The sequence below is a fragment of the Choloepus didactylus genome, chromosome X (assembly GCF_015220235.1).
Source record: "Choloepus didactylus isolate mChoDid1 chromosome X, mChoDid1.pri, whole genome shotgun sequence".
NCBI lineage: Eukaryota > Metazoa > Chordata > Mammalia > Pilosa > Megalonychidae > Choloepus > Choloepus didactylus.
The window spans coordinates 156,304,872-156,326,562 of NC_051334.1; the positions used below are offsets into that span (position 1 = coordinate 156,304,872).

The 21,691-nt window shown below is 36.5% G+C and overlaps 1 pseudogene; it reads right to left on the reverse strand.

Annotated features, from left to right (window-relative positions):
* Positions 1–4,126: 4,126 nt before the first annotated feature.
* LOC119523750 lies at positions 4,127–4,717 on the reverse strand (annotated as a pseudogene).
* Between the last annotated feature and the right edge of the window lie 16,974 nt (positions 4,718–21,691).

Below are 21,691 nucleotides of genomic sequence, written 5' to 3' on the forward strand. Positions count from 1 at the left end.
ATTCCTATCTCATAGACATTTAGATTTGGTATATTGTCATTGTTACATTTAATGGAAGAATATTATCATGTTATTGTTAACCATAGACTCCAGTTTGCATTGATTAAATTTTTACCCCTATACAATCCCTTTTCCCACACCTTGCAAGGTTGACATTCATTTGTTCTCCCTCAAGTAAAATCATTTTTTTATATTTGTACCTGTAGTCATCATCCTTGACCACTCTAGGTTTCACTAAGTTATACAGACCCAGTCTTTATTGCCTACCTTTCCTTCTGTTGTCAGACATGCCCCAGCCCTCCCCTTTTAACTTTTCTCACAGACTCCTTTGCTCAGTTTACTTACAATATTGTGCTTCCATCATGCAGTACTGTGCTATGCATTTCTGGATCTATGCTGTCACTCGTGTTGAACATTCTATACTTGTTCAGCATCAAGTGCCCAATCACTACCCTTTTTCTATCTCTTGATATCCTGTGTTTTCAGCTTTACCTCTGAAATTTGCTCATTAATGTCAGTTCATATTAGTGAGACCATACAGAATTTGTCTTTTGGTTTCTGGCTAACTTTGCTCAATGTTATGTCCTCAAGGCTCACCCATGTTATTATAGGTTCCATGATTTTTTTCTATCTTAAAGCTGCATAATATTCCATCATATGTGTATACCACAGTTTGTTTATCCACTCATCCATTGATGGAACTTTTGGGCTGTTTCCATCTCTTGGCAATCATGAATAATGCCAGTATAAACAACAGTTTACAAATATCCATTTCTATCTTAGCTTTCAGTTCCTCTTAGTATTATACCTAGTAAAATACTTGCTGGATCATATAGAAATTTTATACTTAGCTTCTTGAGGAAATGCCATACAGCCTTCCAGAGTGGCTGCACCATTCTACATAACCATCAACAGTGAATAAATCTGCCTTTTTCTCCACATCCTCTCCAGCACTTGTAATTTTCAGGTTTTTTGATATTGGCTATTCTAGTAGGTGTGAGATGATATCTCATTATGGTTTTGATTTTCATTTCTCTACTAGCAAGTGAAGTTGAGCATCTTTTCTTATGTTTTCATGCGATTTGTATTTCCTCTTCTGGGGAGTGTCTGTCCATGTCTTTTTGACAGTTTTTAATAGGGTTGTTTGTCTTTCTGTTGTTGAGTTGTAGGATCTCTTTTTATACTCTGGATAATAAACAATTGTATGATATGTGGTTTCCAAATATCTCCTATTGTGTAGGCTCCCTTTTAAATTTTCTGGTAAATTCCTTTAATGTACTAAAGTGTTTACTTTTGAGAAGAACCCATTTGTCTATTTCTTCTTTCATTGCTTGCCCTTTTGGTTTAAGGTCTGGGAAACCACTTTCTATCACAAGATCTTTAAGATACTGCCCTATATTAAAAAAAAAAAAAGTCTTATGAACTTAGCACTACTCTTTAGGTCTTTGATCCATTTTGAGTTAATTTTTATATAAGGTGTGAGACAGGAGTTCTATTTCATGCTTTTGGATGTGGATATACAGTTCCCCAAACACCATTTATTGAAGAGGCTGCTCTGCCAAGTTGTGTTGGCTTGACTGCTTTATCAAAGATCAGATGTATGTAGATGAGAGGGTCTATTTCTGAACACCAACTACAACTCCATTTGTCAGTGTATCTACCTTTATGTCAGCACCATGCTGTTTTGAGTACTGTAGCTTTGTAATATGCATTAAAGTCAGGTGATGTGAAACCTCCCACTTCATTCCTCTTTCTCAAGATATTTTTGGCTATTCAGGGCATGCTGCACTTCCAAATAAATTTGGTTACAGATTTTTCTATTGTTGGGATTTTAATTGGTATTGCCTTGACTCTATAAATAAGATTAGGTAGAATTGATATATTAACTCTATTTGTCCTTGCAATATATGAACACTATATGTTCTTCCATTTTTGGGTCCTTTTTATTTCTTTTAGCAGTTTCTTGTAGTTTTCTGTGTCTGTTTCATTTGTGGCCTTGGTTAAGTTTATTCGTAAATATTTGGTTCTTTTGGTTACTATTGTAAGTGGAATTTTTTCTTGATTTTCTCCTCCTGTTCCTCATTACTTGTGTACAGGAACACTACTTATTTTTTCTTTGTCTTGATCTTGTACCCTGCCACTTTGCTGTAGTGATTATCTCTAGTATCTTTGTTGTAGATATCTCTGGATTTTCTATTTATAAGAACATGTCATCTGCAAGCAGTGAAAGTTTTACTTCTTCCTCTCATATTTTGATGCTATTAATTACTATTTTCTGCCTATTTGTTTTAGTTAGAACTTCTTGCACAATGTGGAATAACAATGGTGAAAGTGGGCATCCTTTTCTTCCTGATATTAGAAGAAAAGTTTTCACTATTTCCCCATTATGATATTACCTGTGGGTTTTTCATCTATAGCCTCTATCATACTTAGAAAGTTTGCTTCTATTCTTATCATTTTGTTTGTTTTCATCAAGAAAGTGTGTTGAATTTTGTCAAATGTCTTTTCTTCATCAATTGAGATAATTGTGTGGTTCTTCCACTTTGATTTATTGATGTGGTGTATTACATTAACTGATTTCCTTGTGTTGAACCAGCCTTGCATACTTGGAATAAATTCCAGTTGGTCATGGTGTATAATTCTTTTAATGTGCTGCTGGATTCAATTTGCTAGTATTTTCTTGAGGATTTTTGCATCTATAATCATTAAAGAGATTGGTCTATAATTTTCTTTATTCATAGTACCTTGTCTGATATTGGTATTAAGATGATGGCTACATAGAATGAGTTAGATAGCTTTTAGTCTTCAATTTTTTTGAAACAGGATTTGTAATAATACTTTCTTGAATTCTTGGTAGAATTTACATATGAAGTCACCTGGTCATGGGATTTACTTCTTTTGGTGCTTTTTGATGACTGAATCTCTTTACTTGTGATTGTTTTGTTGAAGTCATGTCTTTTTTTCTGGAGTCAACGTTGGTTGTTCATGATTTTCTAGGAAATTGTCCATTTCATCTTAGTTACCTTATTACCATATAATTGTTTCTTTTATTCTTTCATTATATCCTTTATTTCTGTGGGGTCAGTAGTTGTGTCCCCTTTCCCATTTCTGATTGTATTTATTTGCATCCTGTCTCTCTTTGTTTTTGATAGCATAGCTAAGGGACTATCAATTTTTTTAACCTTATTGTTTTAATATCATGAAATGCAAGTACAAAACATTGTACAAGTACACTTTTTACTACCTGGAGATGAAATAATACATTTGTGTTTTTATGAGAATCTGTATCACCCAGTCTTAGCCACTAACAATGGTTTTCCACAGAGATATCTTACTAGTCTTATGAGGTTTTTCATGAATAAAAAAGCTCACAAATTTTCCACAACAGATTTACATTTTTCTTAATATTCTTATTAAGCTGCTATGAAGAACTGTTAAGAAATAGAAAATTGCCTTATTCAAGACTTTTGAGTGAGTTCATACTGGCCAGAGATCTCCCTTACATTGGCTTTGCAAAGACACTGCACTTATTTGAGATAAGAGAAAAAGTATAGCCTCAATAGCCCTCTTACTGTTTTGGCAAATCACCATTTCCTGAAAAGTCCAGAATATTACAATAGGTGATTAGTGGTTAACCAGTAATTCATGAAACCCCATTTATGAAAAGCTAATTCACTGCAACAGAGGACCATAAAACCCCACACGCACTAAATAGAATGTGATTTTTCAAACTGTCTCATTCCTACCTCTAAACTTACTTAACCACATCAAATGAGAGCAACATCAGCCAATAAAGAAAAAGCAAACTGTGCTGAAATGTTCAGCATTCAGCTTCCATAGCAGACCTCACAGTTTTCAGCCATTTCAGCTAAGGGTTTTCTTACGATAAAAAAAAAAAAAATGATGAAAGCAGCATTTAATTTGTTGGGAAATGTGAAAAGAAACAAACGAACGAACTTAAACTTACTTATTTCATAAAATATTTTTGCCTAATCTTGTTTTTATAAATAAATAAAGTGACATTCTTGCTTTTAAAAAATCAGTTATGTCAATCTTTACAAATAAATTTTAGGGTATTAAAGTAACATATGTTTGGAAAACTGAACCACATTTTTATATGCTGACATTATGCTTTGTTCTTAGCAGAATCATCTTTGTTTTTCTTTTAACATCCCAGTCATAAACCCTGGCCATATTGACTTTGGTGGTAGTAAACTGATCTCGAAGAAAGTCAAGGTCTTCCTCAAGGGAATCAAGATTCTTTGTGCCAGTTGATAAATTCTTTTCCAACAATGCCTGTGCTCCATCAATATCATATTCAAGCATTACATTAGCCCCCAACCACAGTCACATTTTGTCAGTACGAGGAACTGAAGCTTCGCAGGATAGATTATCTGCCAGTAAGAATCTGGTCTACAGTGAATTGGTGGATTCTTTTTTCTTCTGCATGTATTTCAGAATTTCTAGAATCTGCTTAATTTCAGGAATCTGACCTTTTAGCCTCCTTTTCTTTTGATCAAGGTTGAGTTCCATAAACATACTCTGGTACTGTTCCATCCAGCTTCTTTTGTACTGTATCTGCAATCTCATTCCCAGGTTGTTTTGTGAAAGAATCTACATATTCCACAAACACAGCTTCAGAAATCCCCAGATGGTGTTGCCGCCCATTCCCTTCAGCCATTTCTCCAAAGCCACAAGTGTCCTTAGTGGCTGCCATCTTGGGGGAGCCAGGTCTATCAATTTTATTGATTTTCTCAAAGAACCATCTTCTGGTTTTGTTGATTCTCTTGTTTTCCTGTTCTCATTTTCATTTATTTCTGTTATAATCTTTTTTATTTCTTTCTTTCTGTTTGCTTTGTGGTTACTTTGCTGTTCTTTCTCTAGTTCCTCCAGGTGATCATTAATTCCTCAGTTTTTCTGCTTCTCATTTAGTATAGGCATTTAGAGCAGTAAATTTCCCTCTAAGCACTGCCTTTACAGCATCCCATAAGTTTTAATATGCTGTGTTTTCATTTGCATTTTCCTTGAGGTATTTACTAGTTTTCCTTGTAATTTCTTCCTTTACCCACTGGTTTTTTAAGAGTGTCTTATTTAGCCTCCATATATTTGTGAATTTTCCAATCTTCTGCCTGTTACTGCTTTCTAACTTCATTCCATTGTGTCTGAGAAAGTGTTTTTTCCCATATTATCAATATTTTAAAATTTGTTAGGATTTGCTTTGTGACCCAACCTGTGGTCTATCCTAGAAAATTATCCATTAGCACTTGAGAAAAATGTGTATCCTGCTTTTGAGGGGTGTAGTGTTCTATAAATGCCTGTCAAGTCTAGTTCATTTATTGTAAAATTCAATATTTATGTTCCTTTATTGATCCTCTTTCTAGGTGATCAATCCATTGATGAGGGTGGTGTATTGAAGTCTCCAGCTATTATTGTGGTGATATCTACTTCTCCCTTCAGTGTTGTCAGTGTTTGCCTCATGTATTTTGGGGCACTCTTGCTTGGTGCATAAATATTTATGATTGCTGTGTTTTCTTGATGAATTGTCCCCTTTATTAATATACAGTGTTCTTTATTGTCTCTTTTAATTGCTTTACTTGTGAAGTCTAAATTGTCTGATATTATTATAGGTACTCCCACATTTTTCTGGTTGTTGTTTGCATGAAATACCTTTTCCCAACCTTTCACTTTCTACCTATTTTTGTTCCTGTGTCTGCAGTGAGTTCCATGTTGACAGCATATAGATGGGTCTTGTGTTTTAATTCATTCTGCCACTGTAAGTCTTTTTTATTGGGGAGTTTAATCCATTAACATTTACTGTTATTACTGTAAGGGCAGTTCTTTCTTCTACTTTTTTTTTGGATTTTATATGTAATATCTTCTTTTTTCCTTTCTCCTTCTAACCTTTCTGATAGTCTTCATTTCTACACTCTTCTCCAAACCTGTGTCTCCTGTATTTTCCTGTCAGCCAGTAGAATGTAGATCTCCCTTTATATTTCTTGTAGAGCAGGTCTCTTATTCACAGTCTTTCAGTTTCCCTTTGCCTGAAAATATTTTAATCTCTCACTCATTTCTGAAGAAGAGTTTTGCTGGAGACAGAATTCTCAGTATCTTAAATATATCATACACCTGCCTTCTCACTTCCATTTTTTGTGAAGTAATCCACATATAGTCTTAGTAAGCTTCCCTTGTATATGATGGATTGTTTTTCTCTTGGTGCTTTCAGAATTCTCTCTTTGTCTTTAACATTGGACAATCTGATCAATAAGTATCTTGGAGTTGCTCTATTGTGATCTATTCTGTTTGGAGTTCATAGCACTTCTTGAATCTCTAATTTTATGTCTTTCATAAGAGTTGGGAAACATTTTGGTGATTATTTCTTATTTTATTCCTTCTTTCCCTTTTCCCTTCTCTTCTTCTTCTGGGACACCCATAATTTGTACATTCATCTGGTTCACATTTTCATTCAGTTCCCTAAGACCCTGCTTGTGTTTTTCCATTCATTTTTCCTGTGTATGATTTCAGATGTCCTGTTTGCAGTTCACTAATCCTTTCTTCTGCTTCTTCAAATCTATTGTTGTATGTCTCCGTTGGTTTTTCATCTCTTCTGTTGTGTCTTTCATTCCCATAAGTTCTGCTATTTGTTTTCTCAAGATTACAAATTCTTCTTTATCATCATCCACTGTTTTCTTTGTATCTGTCACCTCTTTTGCCTCATTTTCCTTGAGCTCAGTGACTTGATTTAGGAGATTTGTTTGAACATTTTTAATTAGTTGTTTCAATTCCTTTATCTCAGTTGGAGTGTTAGTTTGTTCTTTTGTCTGGTCCATATTTTCATGTTTCCTCAAATGGCTAATCATTTTTAGCTGTGTAGGCAGCTGAATTTCTTGGTTAGCTTATTCTGGAGCTCAGTTTTTCTCTTCTACCTAGGGTTTTCTTGTTGGTTGGCTTTGTTCTCTATCTGTTATTTGCCATTCAGTTCAACTTATTTTAGACCTCTAACATAGCTTCTGTTTGTTAATCAGAATTTTTAAGCTCTGTTTTCCTGATTCTTGCCTCACATCTATGTAACATTTGTGTGAGAAAGTGTCCCCAGATATGATTGACCCTAATCAGATTTTCTCAGTCCAGACAGGCCCAAGTCTCAGGAGGAGGGTGTAGTTCATATCCTGTTTCCCTGAGAATGAGATCCTGCAGGTTGTTAGACCCTCCTGTGAAGCCCCAGACTTTGTGCTTTTCCTATCCTGTACATCTGGTTCACTTATCAGCCCATAGTTCCCCATTGGAGTAAAGAGGTGTGGTGTCTTTAATTCTCTGCAGACCTTGTCTCTCCAGGGGATATGGCTGACTCAAGCTGTTTCTGCTGTCAAGCCCCTGGGGTCTGAGTTCTCTGAAGACTTGCTGCCACTTGAACTGGGACTTGCCCCCCCTTGTGTTGGGGGAGTTATATCATTTATCATATCATCTCCCCCACTAGACTTATTGCTTTGTTGCACAGACCTATCTTAGCTCTGCCCTTGCCTGGGTCAAACTGCCAATTGAAAATACCTGAGGCTATCTGTAATGAGCTACTTAGAATAGTTATTTTTTTAAAAAATTGAAATCCCTTTACAAAACCTTTCCCTGGACCACAATGTTGTCATTCCCTTTACAGGCTATTTAAAGATACACCCTTTAGGCTATTATCTCTTTCACCTGAATAGTTACTGTCAGACTCCTTTAATTTCACCCTTGCCTGGGGCAGTGCTGATGCCTAAGCCTTCCAGCATCTCTGATGGGCTACTGAAAATTTAAAAATAAAGAGTTGGAGAGAAAGAAAAAGAAGAAGCAAAAAAACCCTTTTAAGAGCAAGGCCCCAGCTCCCTAGGTTTGCAAACAAGAACCAGAGGTGTCCATCCCTTTCCCTGTATTTTGAACACCTGCAACTCCAAAATCTTTGTTTTTATTTTGTTGTTTTTGTTGTTAGGCCCACCTCTTCTGTGTTGGACCAAATCCTCTCAGTTTTTTAATTAATTTTGGAATTGGGGCCTGTTTGAGCACCCCTCCTTTCTCCCATTGCAAATTGTTTCTTTTTCCCTCTGGCAGCCAGCTCCAAGACACTCTCCCATGCCTATGGGGGAGGGTCACCAGCCCCTGCCAAGAAAACTCAGTTTTTCACTGTAATCTCAGCTGTTCCACCTGTTCCAGACCAAGGTGTGATGTGTGCCAATCACAGAATTCCCTGAAACTGCTCTTTCATACAGTTTCTGGCTGTTTATCAGGTGCTCTAGAGGAGTAACTAAATTCCACACCTCTTCACTCTGCCATCTTGCCTCACCTCCAGCTACATTTCCCTTTTCTTTGTTTCTTTCTTTAATTATTTTTGGAGAAATAATTCACATACCATGAAATTCACCCCTTTAAAATTTACAGTTCATCTTTTGGTATGTTCAGAAAGTTGTGCAATCATGACTACAATCAATGTTAGAATGTTTGTGTTATTCTAGAAGGAAATCTAGCACCTTTTCTACAGGCTTATAAGCATGTCTATTTTTGCCCTGACAGAATATTTTCCTTTAAATGTTTTGAAAAATGAGAAGGTTTCTGCCAATATTTCTTCAAATAAACTTTTGACATCTTTTCCTCTCTTTCTTCTCCTATGGAATTCCCATTATGCATATGCTGTTAGGTTTGATGATATCCCACAAGTCTCAGTGTTTTTTTTTTTTGTAGAAAGTATGAGAATCATTAACCTGTTTCCTGTTTCATGTAATATTACTTTTAAATATTTTCAGACATATGAGAATGAATTGTTTTTCAATTGTTTGTGAACAGAGAGGAAATATAAGTCCAAAAATGCTTACAAAGTTTTTTTTTCCCTGTATTCAACCGTATTATTAGCAACTTGCATTAGCATGGCATATTTGTTATAATTTATGAAAGAAAATTTTTATAATTGCTCTATTAACTATATTCCATCATTTATAGCAGGATTCACAGTGTTGAACATTTCTGTTTTTACATTTTCTTTTTGTTCTAGTAACAGATACATGACATAACATTTCCCCTTTTAACCATATACACATATGTAATTCAGGGCTGTTAATTACACTCACAATGTTTGCTACCACTACCAACAGCCATTTCTACAACTTTACTATCAACTGAAATAGAAATTCTGTACAATTTAGACATTAAATCCCCATTCCATACCCCCAACCCAGACCCTGGTAACCTATATTCTACATTATGTCTGTGTGTTTGTTTATTATAACCATTTCAAATCAGAGGTCATACAACATTTGTCCTTTTCTGTCTAGCTTATTTCACTCAACAAAATGTCTCCAAGGTTCATCCATGTTGTTGCATGAATCAGAACTTCATTCCTTTTTAATGCTGAATTACATTCCATTGTATGTATATGCCACATTTTGTTTACCCGAATAAACAAAGTTGGGTTGCTTCTTTTTCTTTTTCTTTTTTTTTTTCTTTTTTTTTTTTTTTTTGGAAATTGTGGGTAATACCCCTATGAACATCAATGAGAAAATATATGTTCCAGTCCCTTCTTTCAGCTACTTTGGGTATATACCTAGTAATAGGATTGCTGGGTCATAGAATAACTCTATACTTAGACTGCTGAGAAACTGTCAAACAACTCTCCTCCAAAGCATCTGCACCATTTTTCATTCCCACCCATAATGAATGAATGTTCCTATTCCTACACATTCTCTCCAACATTTTTAAATTTCTTTTTGTTTAAATAGTAGCCAATAAAGTTGGCTGAAATGGTGTCCCTTTGTGGTTTTGATTTGGATTTTCCAAATATCCAGTGTTGTAGAGCATCTTTTCATGTCCATTTTAGCCAGTTGTATATCCTCCTTGGAAAAATGTCTATTCAAATCTTTGGCCCATTTTTAAATTTAGTTATTTTTCTACTTATTGTTAAGTTGTAGGGTTTCTTTATATATTCTGGATATTATACCCTTATGGAATGTGTGGTTTCCACATATTTTCTCTCATTGTTTAGGTTGTCTTCTCCCATTCATTATATTTCCTTTTTATTTTTTTTTCTTGTGTCCCATCTGTGTCCCTTTGAGCCTCCTCTCCTCTGACCTCAGATCCCATCAAGGATCATCCTTGGCATTTAACTGTCATCTATTTAGACTGTCTTATATTTTTTTCAATTGTGGAAAGATATATATATATAGCCTAAATCTTCCTATTCCACCCCTCCCTAGCATTCCATTAGTGGGATTAATCACAATTAGAATGTTGCAATGCTATCACCTTCCAACCATCCATTTCTAGAAGTTTCCCTTCACCCTAAACAAAAACCCTACACTCATTTCTTTCTTTCTTTCTTTTTTTTTTTTTGATTATCAGTTTTTATTTTATACCATTTTATGGAGATACAGTCACATACCCTACAATCGTCAAAGTGTACAATCAATTATTCACAGTACCATCATATAATTGTACATTCATCACCAGAATCAATTTTTGAACATTTTCCTTACTCCAAAAAAATTTAAAATAAAACTAAAAAAGAACACCTAAAACATTCCATCCTCCCCACCCCACCATATTTTTCATTTAGTTTCATCTTTCTACTCATCTGTCCACACACTGGATAAAGGGAGTCTGAGCCACAAGGTTTTCACCATCACACAGTCACACTGTGTAACCTATGTAGTTATGCAATTGTCTTGAAGAATCAAGGCTACCGGGTTGCAGTTTGACAGTTTCAGGTACTTCTTTCCAGCTATTACAATACACTTAAAACTAAAAAGGGATATCTATATAGTGCATAAGAATGCCCTCCAGAAAAACCTCTTGATTCCATTTGAAGTCTCTCAGCCACTGAAACTTTATTTTGTTTAATTTCTCTTTCCCCTTTTGGTCAAGAAGATTTTCTCAATCCCACAAATGCTGGTTCCAGGCTCATCCCCCAGAGTCATGTCCCATGTTGCCAGGGAGATTTACACCCCTGGGAGTCATGTCCCACATAGCGGGGAGGGCAGTGAGTTCACCTGCAGAGTCAGCTTATAGCGAGAGGCCACATCTGAGCAACAAAGAGGTTCTCTGGGGGAGACTCTTAGGCATAATTATAACTAGGCCTAGCTGCTCCTTTGCAGTTACAAGCTTCATAAGGGCAAGCTGCAAGATTGAGGGATCATCCTACTAAATTGTTAGTGAGAATATTGGGAATAACCCAGGTGGGGAAGTCCAACATTTCCACATTTACCTCCAGTTCCTCAGGGGGGTCCTGCAACCTACACTCATTTCTTAACTCCCCATTGCCCCTTACCCCACTTCTTGGAACCCCTATTCTACTTTTCATCTCTTTGGTCATATTCTCTGATACTTTCTTTGTGTTTACCATGGGGCTTAAATTTAACATCTTAAATCTATAACAATCTTATTTTTCTTTGATACCAACTTAACTTCAATAGGACATGTAAACTGTGTTCCTATACTCCTCCATTCCCCCACCTTTATGTAGTTCTTGTCAAAAATTACATATTTTACATTGAGTCCAAAACCACCAATCTATCATTACAGTTTATGTATTTTAGATCCTGTAAGAAGTAAATAGTGGAGTTATAAATCAACAGTACAGTAGTATTGGTATTTATATTTACCATGTGATCTTTACTGGAAATCTTCATTTCTTCATGTGGTTTCAGTCAATTGTTTAGTGTCCCCTCCTTTCAGCCTGCTTAGGACTGATCTACTGGTGATGAAGTCCCTCAGGTTTTGATTATCTGGGAATGTTTTCATCCCCCCTCATTTTTATCCTTCAGGTGTTTGTGAATTCTCCAAGTCTCTGATGGTTATTGACTTCTATTTGTATTCCATTGTGGTCAGAGAATGTGCTTTGAACAAATTCATTTTTTTATTTTTATTTTATTGAGGCTTGTTTTTATGCCCCTGCATACAGTCCATTTTGGAGAAAGATCCATGATCACTAGTGAAGAATGTGTGTCCTAGTGACCTGGGATGTAATAGTCTATATATGTCTGTTGAAATTCTCTATATCCCCCTCTCATTTCTTTGTTTCTATATTGGTACAGCTCCCTTTGGTATCTGAAGTAGGGCAGGACTTTTATTAGCAAAATCTCTCAGCATTTGTTTGTCTGTGAAAAATTTAAGCTCTCCCTCAAATTTTAAGGAGAGTTTTGCTGGATAAAGTATTCTTGGTTGGAAATTTTTCTCTCTCAGAATTTTAAATATGTCATGCCACTGTCTTCTCACCCCCATGGTGGCTGCTGAGTAGTCACTACTTAGTCTTATGTTGTTTCCTTTGTATGTGGTGAATTGCTTTTCTCTTGCTGCTTTCAGAACTTGCTCCTTCTCTTCAGTATTTGACAGTCTGATCAGAATATGTCTTGGAGTGGGTTTATTTGGGTTTATTCTATTTGGAGTTCGCTGGGCATTTATGCTTTGTGTATTTATATTGTGTAGAAGATTTGGGAAGTTTTCCACAACAATTTCTTTGAATACTCTTTATAGACCTTTACCCTTCTCTTCCCCTTCTGGGACATCAATGAGTCTTAAATTTGGATGTTTTATTTTATCTATCATATCCCTGAGATCCATTTCAATTTTTTCAATTTTTCCCCATTCTTTCTTTTGTTCTTTCATTTTCTGTTCTGTGCTCCTTGAGGAGGCTGAGTTGTTGTGCAACCTCCTCTAATCTTGTATTATGAGTATCCAGAGTCTTTTTAATTTGGCCTACAGTTTCTTTAATTTCCATAAGATTTTCTATTTTTTTATTTCCTCTTGCAATATCTTCTTTATGCTCTTCTGAGGTCTTCTTTATGTCTTTTATATTCTGTGCCATGCTCTTCTTGAAGTCCTTTATATCCTATGCTGTGCTCTCATTGCCTGTCTGTAGTTCTTTGATTAATTGTGCCAAGTACTGTGTGTCTTCTGATCTTTTGATTTGAGTGTTTGGGTCCGGGTTCTCCATGTCATCTGGTTTCATCATATGCTTTAATATTTCCTGTTGTTTTTGGCCTCTTGGCATTTGCTTTACTTTATCTTTAATTTGTTAGAATTGCAGCTTGGTGACATACACTTTAACTAACCAGCAGATGGTGTCCGTGAGTCACTTATTCCCCTCAAGTCAGTTCTCCCCAACTTTGTGTTGTGTGGGGATCTGATTCTTGTGGGGTCCAATTGGTGCACTTAATTTGGGTGTGTTGTTCGTGCTGTCTGCCCTCAATGAGGGGTGTGTGCCTGTGCAGTTAGGGAGGAAGGGCAGGTTTAATAATCAAACCTCCCAGGTGTTCCTGGAGATTTAAGGCTGTTCTCTGCCACTGACACAAAAGTCCTTGGTATTGGCGTAGGTTCCCTGGGATTTATGAGTGGTTCCCCCCTCCCCGCTGTGCTTTTCCAGTACCTCTGCTGAGGAGGGGATGGCCGTGCCACATCACAAGTGAGCACCAGCCTCCAGGGAAACCCTGGGTCACCGGGCTGTGTAGGGGCATTCCCAGCCCACTTCAAAGATGGTTGAATGGGATGTGTTAAATTCCCCTTTTCTGCACAGCTCCACCATCCCAGCTCCAGGACAATCAGCCATGGGTGTATTCAAGGCCACTGTCCACAGCTGATATTGTGTCATGTGAGCAGTGCTGCAGGAAAAACTCCTGTCAGGCTGAGTTTCTTGCCTGGGCCCTGTGCTGTGTGTTCGGCCCCTTGCAGGAGTAGCCCCGCCCGCTGGGGAGATGGCTGCAAGTCATGCGTTTTGTTTTTTTTTCTCTCCTTTTGGCTCCCCTTTGCTCCCCCAGACCCTAGACAATCAGCAGTGGGTGTGGGAAGGGGTATCCTCCACCCCAGACACCGAGGCGTTAGTCCAGACCCCTCCTGTCTTATCTGCAGCTGTTCCTGGGCTTCTTTTTTTAAAAAAAAAAAAATGCCAATCCACCATTTCCCCACACCGCAGCATGGCTGAGGGACTCAGCTGACTCACTCACTTGTTTCAAAATGCAGACTCCTGGTTTTACCAAACACATGTTCCCTGTGGCTTTAGCAGACCTTGTCCAGCTGGTGCTACTCTGGAAGTGGTGTTCTGGGTCACTTTCTGTTTTTTATCTAGTCTTATCCACGAAGGTGATTTTTGCTCTGTCTCACCTAGCTGCCATCTTAGGTCTCTCTCCTCCCCATTCATTATAAAGTCATTTGATGTCAAATGTTTTTAATTGTGATGAGGTCACATTTATCTATTTGTCTTTGTCACTTGTTTTTTTGGGGGTGTGCAGTCTAAGAAACCCATGTCTAACACAAAATTGTGAAGATGCTTCCCTATATTTTCTTTTAGGATTAATTTAATCCTGTTTCTTATATATAAGCCTTTGATCCATTTGGGGATAACTTTGGATATGGTGTGAGATAGGAGTCCTCTTCATACTTTTGCCTATGGATATATATTTCTCCAAGCACAGTTTGTTGTAGAGACAATAGTTTCCCAATTGAGTGGTATTTTCAGCCTTTTTAAAAATCAATTGGCTCTATTTCTGAATATCAATGAAGCTCTATTTCTGAACTCTCAATTTGATTCCCTTTGTCTATATATCTAATCTGTGCCAGTACCTTGCTGTATTGAAAACTGTAGATTTGTAGTAAGTTTTATAAGTGGAGAGTTTGTGTTATCCAAATTTGTTCTTTTCATAGATGATTTGGATGTTCAGGGATGCTTACCCATCAACATAAATTTGATTATTGGCTTATACATTTCTGAAAATAGGCTCCCAAAATTTTGATCACGATTTGGTGAATCTGTAAATCATATGTATACAATTGACATTGTGGCAATATTTAATATTCCAATCTATGATCATGAAATTTACTTTCATTTATTTAGATCATCCTAAATTCTTTTTTGCAAAGTTTTGTAGTTTTATGTGTATGTCCTATACAGTTTTGTTTAAATTTATTCCTAGATGTTTGATACTTTTATTCACTATTCTAACCAGAATTTTTTCTTGTTATTTTCCTATGATTGCTCATTGCTAGATATAGAAACATTACTGACTTTTTCATGTTGATATTGAACCCTGGCACAAGATTGAATTCATTTATTAGCCCTAGAAGTTTTGTTGTTGATTTTTGTGACTCTCTACATATAGAATCATCTCTTCTGTAAGTAATGAAAATTTTATTTCTTCCTTTCCAATTTGAATTCCTTTATTTATTTTCTTTCCTAATTACTCTGGCCAGAACTTCCAGTAAAATGTTGAATAACAGGAGTGACAGTGGGCATTCTTTTCTGGTTACAGAAAAAGATCTCAGTCTTTCACCATTGAGTAAAATGTTAGCTACAGACTTTTCTTATATGCCCTCCATCATGCTGAGGGAGCTTCCTTCTACTCATATTCTCTAAGTATTTTTATCAAGAAAAGTTGATGGATTTTGTCAATTCCATTTTCTGTGTCAATTGTGATGACCATGTGTTTCTTTTCCTTCATTCCATTAGTATGGTGTATTACATTAATTGATTTTCTTATGTTGAAACACCCTTGTATACTTTGGATAAATTCCACTTGATTATGTTTTAAAATTCTTTTAATGTGCTGTTGGATTCAATTTTCTCATATTTTGTTGAGGATTTTTGCATCTATATTCATTAGAGTTCTTGGCCTGTAATATCCTTTTCTTTTTGTAACTTTATCTGGCTTTGCTATTAGGGTGATGTTGGACTCAGACTGAATCAAGTATTGTTTCCTCCTATGGAAATATTTGGAAGAGTTTGAACAGGATTGGTATTAATTCTTCTTGGAATGTTTGGTAGCATTAACCAGTGAAGCCATCTGGTGCTGGCTTTCTCTTTTTTGGGGGAGGGTTTTGATGACAGAGTCAATCTACTTACTTGTAATTTTTCCATTGAGAACTTCTATTTCTTCTAGAGTCAGTGTAGGTTGTTTATGCATTCCTAGGATCTTCTCCTATTTCACTAGGTTGTCTAATTTTTTGGCATAGAGTTGTTTATAGCATCCCCTCATGATCCTTTTTATTTCTGTGTGGTCAGTAGTAATCTCCCCTCTCTCATTTCTGATTTTATTTATTTGCATCTTCTCTCTCATTTTTGCCAGTCTAGCTAAGGAATTGTCAACTTTTATTAATCTTTTCAAGGAAATAATTTTTGTTTCATTAATACTCTATTTTTTAATTCTCTATTTCATTTGTTTCTGCTTTAATATTTGTTGTTTCTTTACTACTGTTTGCTTTGAGATATGTTTGCCAATTTCAGGTGTTTCTTATTCTTTAATGTAAGCGTTTAGGATTATAAGTATCCCTCTCTCCACTGTCTCCACTGTATCTCATAAGTTTTCATACGCTGTACTCCCATTTTCATTCATATCAATATATTTAGTGATTTCTCTTCTAATTTCTTCTTCAACCCATTGATTTTTTTTTCAATAATGTGCTATTGAACTTCCATATATTTGTGGATTTCCCAATTCTCTCCCTGTTAATTTCAAGCTTCATTCCATTGTTGTCTGAGAAGATGCTTTGCACAAACTCCATCTTTTTAAATTTATTGAGACTTTTTAATGATCCATGTGCACTTGATAAGAATGTATCTCCTGCTGATTTCAGGGTGCAATGCTCTGTATAGTTCTGCTAGGTCTGGTTCATTTATCATATTATTCAAGCTCTGTATCCATATTGATATTCCTTCTATAGGTTTTATCTATTGAAGACAGTGGTGCATTGAGGTCTCCAACAATTATTGTATGGATTTCTATTCTTCCCTTCAGTTTTGCCTCATATTTTTGGGCATGCTGGGTAGGTGCATAAATATTTATGGTTGTTAATTCTTTCTTAACTAGTATATAGTATTCTTCTTTGTGTCTTATAACAGCTTTTGACTTAAGGTCTATCTTTTTCTGACATTAATATAACTACCTGAGCTCTATATTGCTTAGTATTTGCATGGATTATCTTTTTATGTCCTTTAATTTTCAACCTATTTGTGTCTTTGGGTATAAGGTACTATTTATGTCTTTGGGTCTAAGGTGCTTCCTTATAAATATCATATTGAATTGTGCTTTTTTTAGATATTCATTTTATTGAGATATATTCACATACCACGCAGTCATACAAAACAAATCGTACATTCGATTGTTCACAGTACCATTATATAGTTGTACATTCATCACCTAAATCAATCCCTAACACCTTCATTAGCACACACACAAAAATAACAAGAATAATAATTAAAGTGAAAAAGAGCAATTAAAGTAAAAAAAGAACACTGGGTACCTTTGTCTGTTTGTCTGTTTCCTTCCCCTATTTTTCTACTCATCCATCCATAAACTAGACAAAGTGGAGTGTGGTCCTTATGGCTTTCCCAATCCCATTGTCACCCCTCATAAGCTACATATTTATACAATTGTCTTTGAGATTCATGGGTTCTGGGTTGTAGTTTGATAGTTTCAGGTATCTACCACCAGCTACCCCAATTCTTTAGAACCTAAAAAGGGTTGTCTAAATTGTGCATAAGAGTGCCCACAAGAGTGACCTCTCAACTCTTTTTGGAATCTCTCTGCCACTGAAGCTTATTTCATTTCCTTTCACATCCCCCTTTTGGTCAAGAGGATACTCTCCATCCCACGATGCCAGGTCTACATTCCTCCCCGGGAGTCATATTCCACGTTGCCAGGGAGATTCACTCCCTTGGGTGTCTGATCCCACGTAGGGGGGAGGGCAGTGATTTCACCTTTCAAGTTGGCTTAGGTAGAGAGAGAGGGCCACATATGAGCAACAAAGAGGCATTCGGGAGGAGGCTCTTAGGCACAATTATATGGAGGCCTAGCCTCTCTTTTGCAGCAACAGTCTTCCCAAGGATAAATCCTGTGGTAGAGGGCTCAACCCATCAAACCACCAGTACTCTATGTCTGTGGTCATGTTAGCAACCATTGAGGTGGGGTAGGCCAATACCCTTGCATTCTCCACAGGCTCCTCAAGGGGGCTCTACATATTTTTTCCCTTGTTTTTTTAACTTTTTTTTTAAATCAACTGTATGAAAAATAAGAAAAAATTAAAAAGATTAAAAAATACAATTAAAGAACATTTCAAAGAGATGGTAACAAGGGAGTAAGAAAAAGAAACTAACCTAAGATAACTACTTTACTTCCAACAGGTTCCTACTCTACCCCAAGAAAGTAACCTAATATAGCAACATTTCTGTGAACTTGTTCCTACTATACCCATCAGAAATTAACAGACCATAGTCATTCCTGGGCATTCCCAGAATGTTAAATTTACCCATGATAGCTTATCTGTTCTTCTTGGATTATCGTTCCCCTTTCCTTAATTGCTCTCTATTGCTAGTTCCCCTACATTCTACATTATAAACCATTTGTTTTACATTTTTCAAAGTTCACATTAGTGGTAGCATACAATATTTCTCTTTTTGTGCCTGGCTTATTTTGCTCAGCATTATGTCTTCAGTGTTCATCCATGTTGGCATGCAGATATCTGCTCGTGTCTAATTGTGCTTTATTTTGTATGCTGCCAATCTGTGCCTGTTGATTCAAGAATTTAGCCCATTAACATTTAGTGTCATTACATAAGGAAGTACCTACTTCAGCCATTTTGTCCTTCATTTTTTATATGTCATACCATTTTTTTGTTTCTCTTTTCCTTTATTTCAGCCTCCTTTTCAGTATATTTGAAATTTTCTGAAGTATCTGACTGGTCACTTTCTTATTTCTGGTTCTATATATTTTTAAAATACTTTCTTTTGTGATACCCCATGGTTTGTACTATACAAACTATATGTATAAACTACTGAATTATAAAGATGTCAAGTTAGCCTCAATAGCATACTTGTTCTCTTCTCCCATATCCTATCCCTCTATTCCCCCTCTTTATGATGTTTTCATTCCACATTACCTCCTTATAATTTGTCCATTATCAGGAAATGTGACTTTTTATTATTTTATTTTATTCTCACTCATTAGAACTAAAGTGTAGAATTGTATGTTGAGGATGAATTACTATTTGGTTTTGCCTTTTTCCTTTCAGTTACCCTTACTAAAGATTTTCATTCATTCACATTACTTGAAGCCACACTCTCCTGTGTTTTCCTTTCAACCTGCAGAACATATTTGAGCAATTCTGGTAGGTCAGATCTTTTGCTGATGAACTCTCTCATTTCCTGTTTAACTGTGTATATTTTAAGCTTTCCTTATTTTAAAGGACAGTTTTTCTACATAAAGAAATTTTGGCTAGCAGTTTTTCTTTTTCATCATCTTAAATATATCACATTAATTCCTTCTTGCCTCCATTTTTTAATGAGAAATTGGCACTTAATCCTATTGGGGATCCCTTGTACATGATGACTTGCTTTTATCTTGGTGCTTTTGGAATTCTCTTTAACTTTTGCATTTTACATTAAGATTAATATATATCTTGGAGTAAGTCTTTCATAAGAGTTGGGATGTTTTCAACAATTATTTCCTCGAATGTTTTTTTCTGTCCCTGTGCCTGTTTGGATATATTATGTCCCACAAAAAGTCAAGTTTTATGATGCAATCATGTGGGGGCAGACTTAGTAATCTTTTTGATTATGGTATGCATTCTTGATTGAATGTTTCCATGCAGATTTGACCCTACCATTTAGGGTGGATCTTGATTAGTTTACTAGAGTCCTTCAAAGGGAGCTCACAGAGAGCAGCTGAGAGGGACATTTTGGAGAGAAGTTAAGAGAGCACAAAATGTCCCAAGAACAGCTGAGACTTTTGGAGAGATGCTTGCTGATGCATTGAGGTCCTTGCAGACATTTTGAGATGCTAGCCCAGAGTTTGCTCTGGAGAAATTAGGAGAGGATCCTGCACTTAAATGCACAGGAACTGAAGAAGCCAAGGGAAATAAGCTGTTGTGTGAGGTGAATTGTGGGAGGAGGGAAGAGACACAAACTGATATAGTATAACTTTACAGAGAAAATTTATTGAATTACAAGACTACTAACATTTATTATTAATGACATGATAGTTGAAAGTAAAGCAATCTGTCCAGCAGACAAAGGAAAGGAAAAGAAAATGAAAAACTCACCAAGCTGGGGAAAGCCCCCACATCTGATACTGCTGGCTAGGGAAGTCCCAGTTCTTCAGCCTATCAGAGTCCCAGCTGGCACATGGTCCCAGGCAGAGTGGCCCTTCCTGGGTGAGACCTCCAACTTTTCCTGGGACTTTGGCCAGTATTTATGGCAATTTGTCTAAGAGTAGAAGTGCTTTGCTGCACATACCCAGGAAGGGCTAATTCCTTGGAATGGGCACAAAGACTTCCTTATTTTAGTTTCACCAGCACATCCACAGGGCTGAGCCTACCCCTCAGTGGAGACACAGGTGATCTATTAACTATTATCAAAACTCTTAGGCAAACTTTGTTAGGCTTCAGTGACTTCCTTTTTTACACATATCTTTGGTTCTCATTCTCATTCAGACAGGCTAGCACATGCTGTCATGCAGGGCAGCTATCTGCTTATGGTTCATGTTGGTTTGATCCATACGTTACACATTCTTACAATTTTTAACACATAAGCAAAGAGAGAATTTGGAGAAAGCCATTTTGAAAAAGAACCCAGGGGCAAAGGACAAACAGACACCAGCCACATGCCTTCCCAGCTAACAGAGGTGTTTCAGATGCAATTGGCCATTCTTCAGTGAAGGTATCCTCTTTATGATGCCTTAATTTGGACACATTTATGGCCTCAGAACTGGAAATTTGTGACCTGATAAATCCCCTTTATAAAAGCCAATCCATTTCTGGTATTTTGCATAATGGCACCAGTAGTAAACTGGAACAGCCTCTTTCCCTTTATTTTCTCCATCTTGGATCTCCATGATGCATATGTTTGGATACTTCATACTGTATCAAAATTCCCTGAGACACCACACAGTTTTTTTTTTTTTTTTATTCTATTTTCTATCTGTTCTGATTTTATGGGATCCATTATCCTCTCTTCTAGTTTGCTGATCCTTTCTTCTGCTTGTTCAACTCTGCTGTCTTATACCTCTAGTATATTTTTAATCTCCAATACTGTGCATTACATCCCCATAATTTCTACTTGTATCATCTTAATGCTCACCCATTGTCTTATTAATATCCTTTAGCTCGAGGGATAAGGGATGGAGCAATATAGCAGCATAGAGAGGTGTGTAATTTAGTTAGTCCTCCAGAGCAGCTAATAAATAACCAGGAAAAACTAGTAAATAATCTGGACCAACTGTTGGGAGACATATGTGAATGGACACACATCATACACCAGTCTGGAATGGGTGAAGCGGCTGAGATTGTAGAACAGAATCATAAAAAAACTCCACAAACTCAGAGCTGAAGCCCCTCTCCACTCAGACAGGGCAGGCTGAGCTGAAACACTGCCTTGTGAAAAAAAGAAACAGGTTACAGGGAAAGTAACTCAACCAAGCTCCAATTGCAGTTTTAGTTAACAGATTTGGATTACTGAATACAACTACAAGCAAGGAGCAGGAAGGGAAGAAGATTCCTTTCAGCAGGGAGGAGGCAGGGCTGATGGGAAAAATACATAAATAAATAAAAACAGAGACTTTTCAAAATACTGGAAGATGGCTGTGTCCCAAGAAAACTGAGGGACTAGGGACTGATTCTGAAAAGCTCTGAACAGCTTTTGCTCTGTTCCCATATTTTCTCTCATTCTAAGCAGCACATTAGAGAAAGCCTCAGA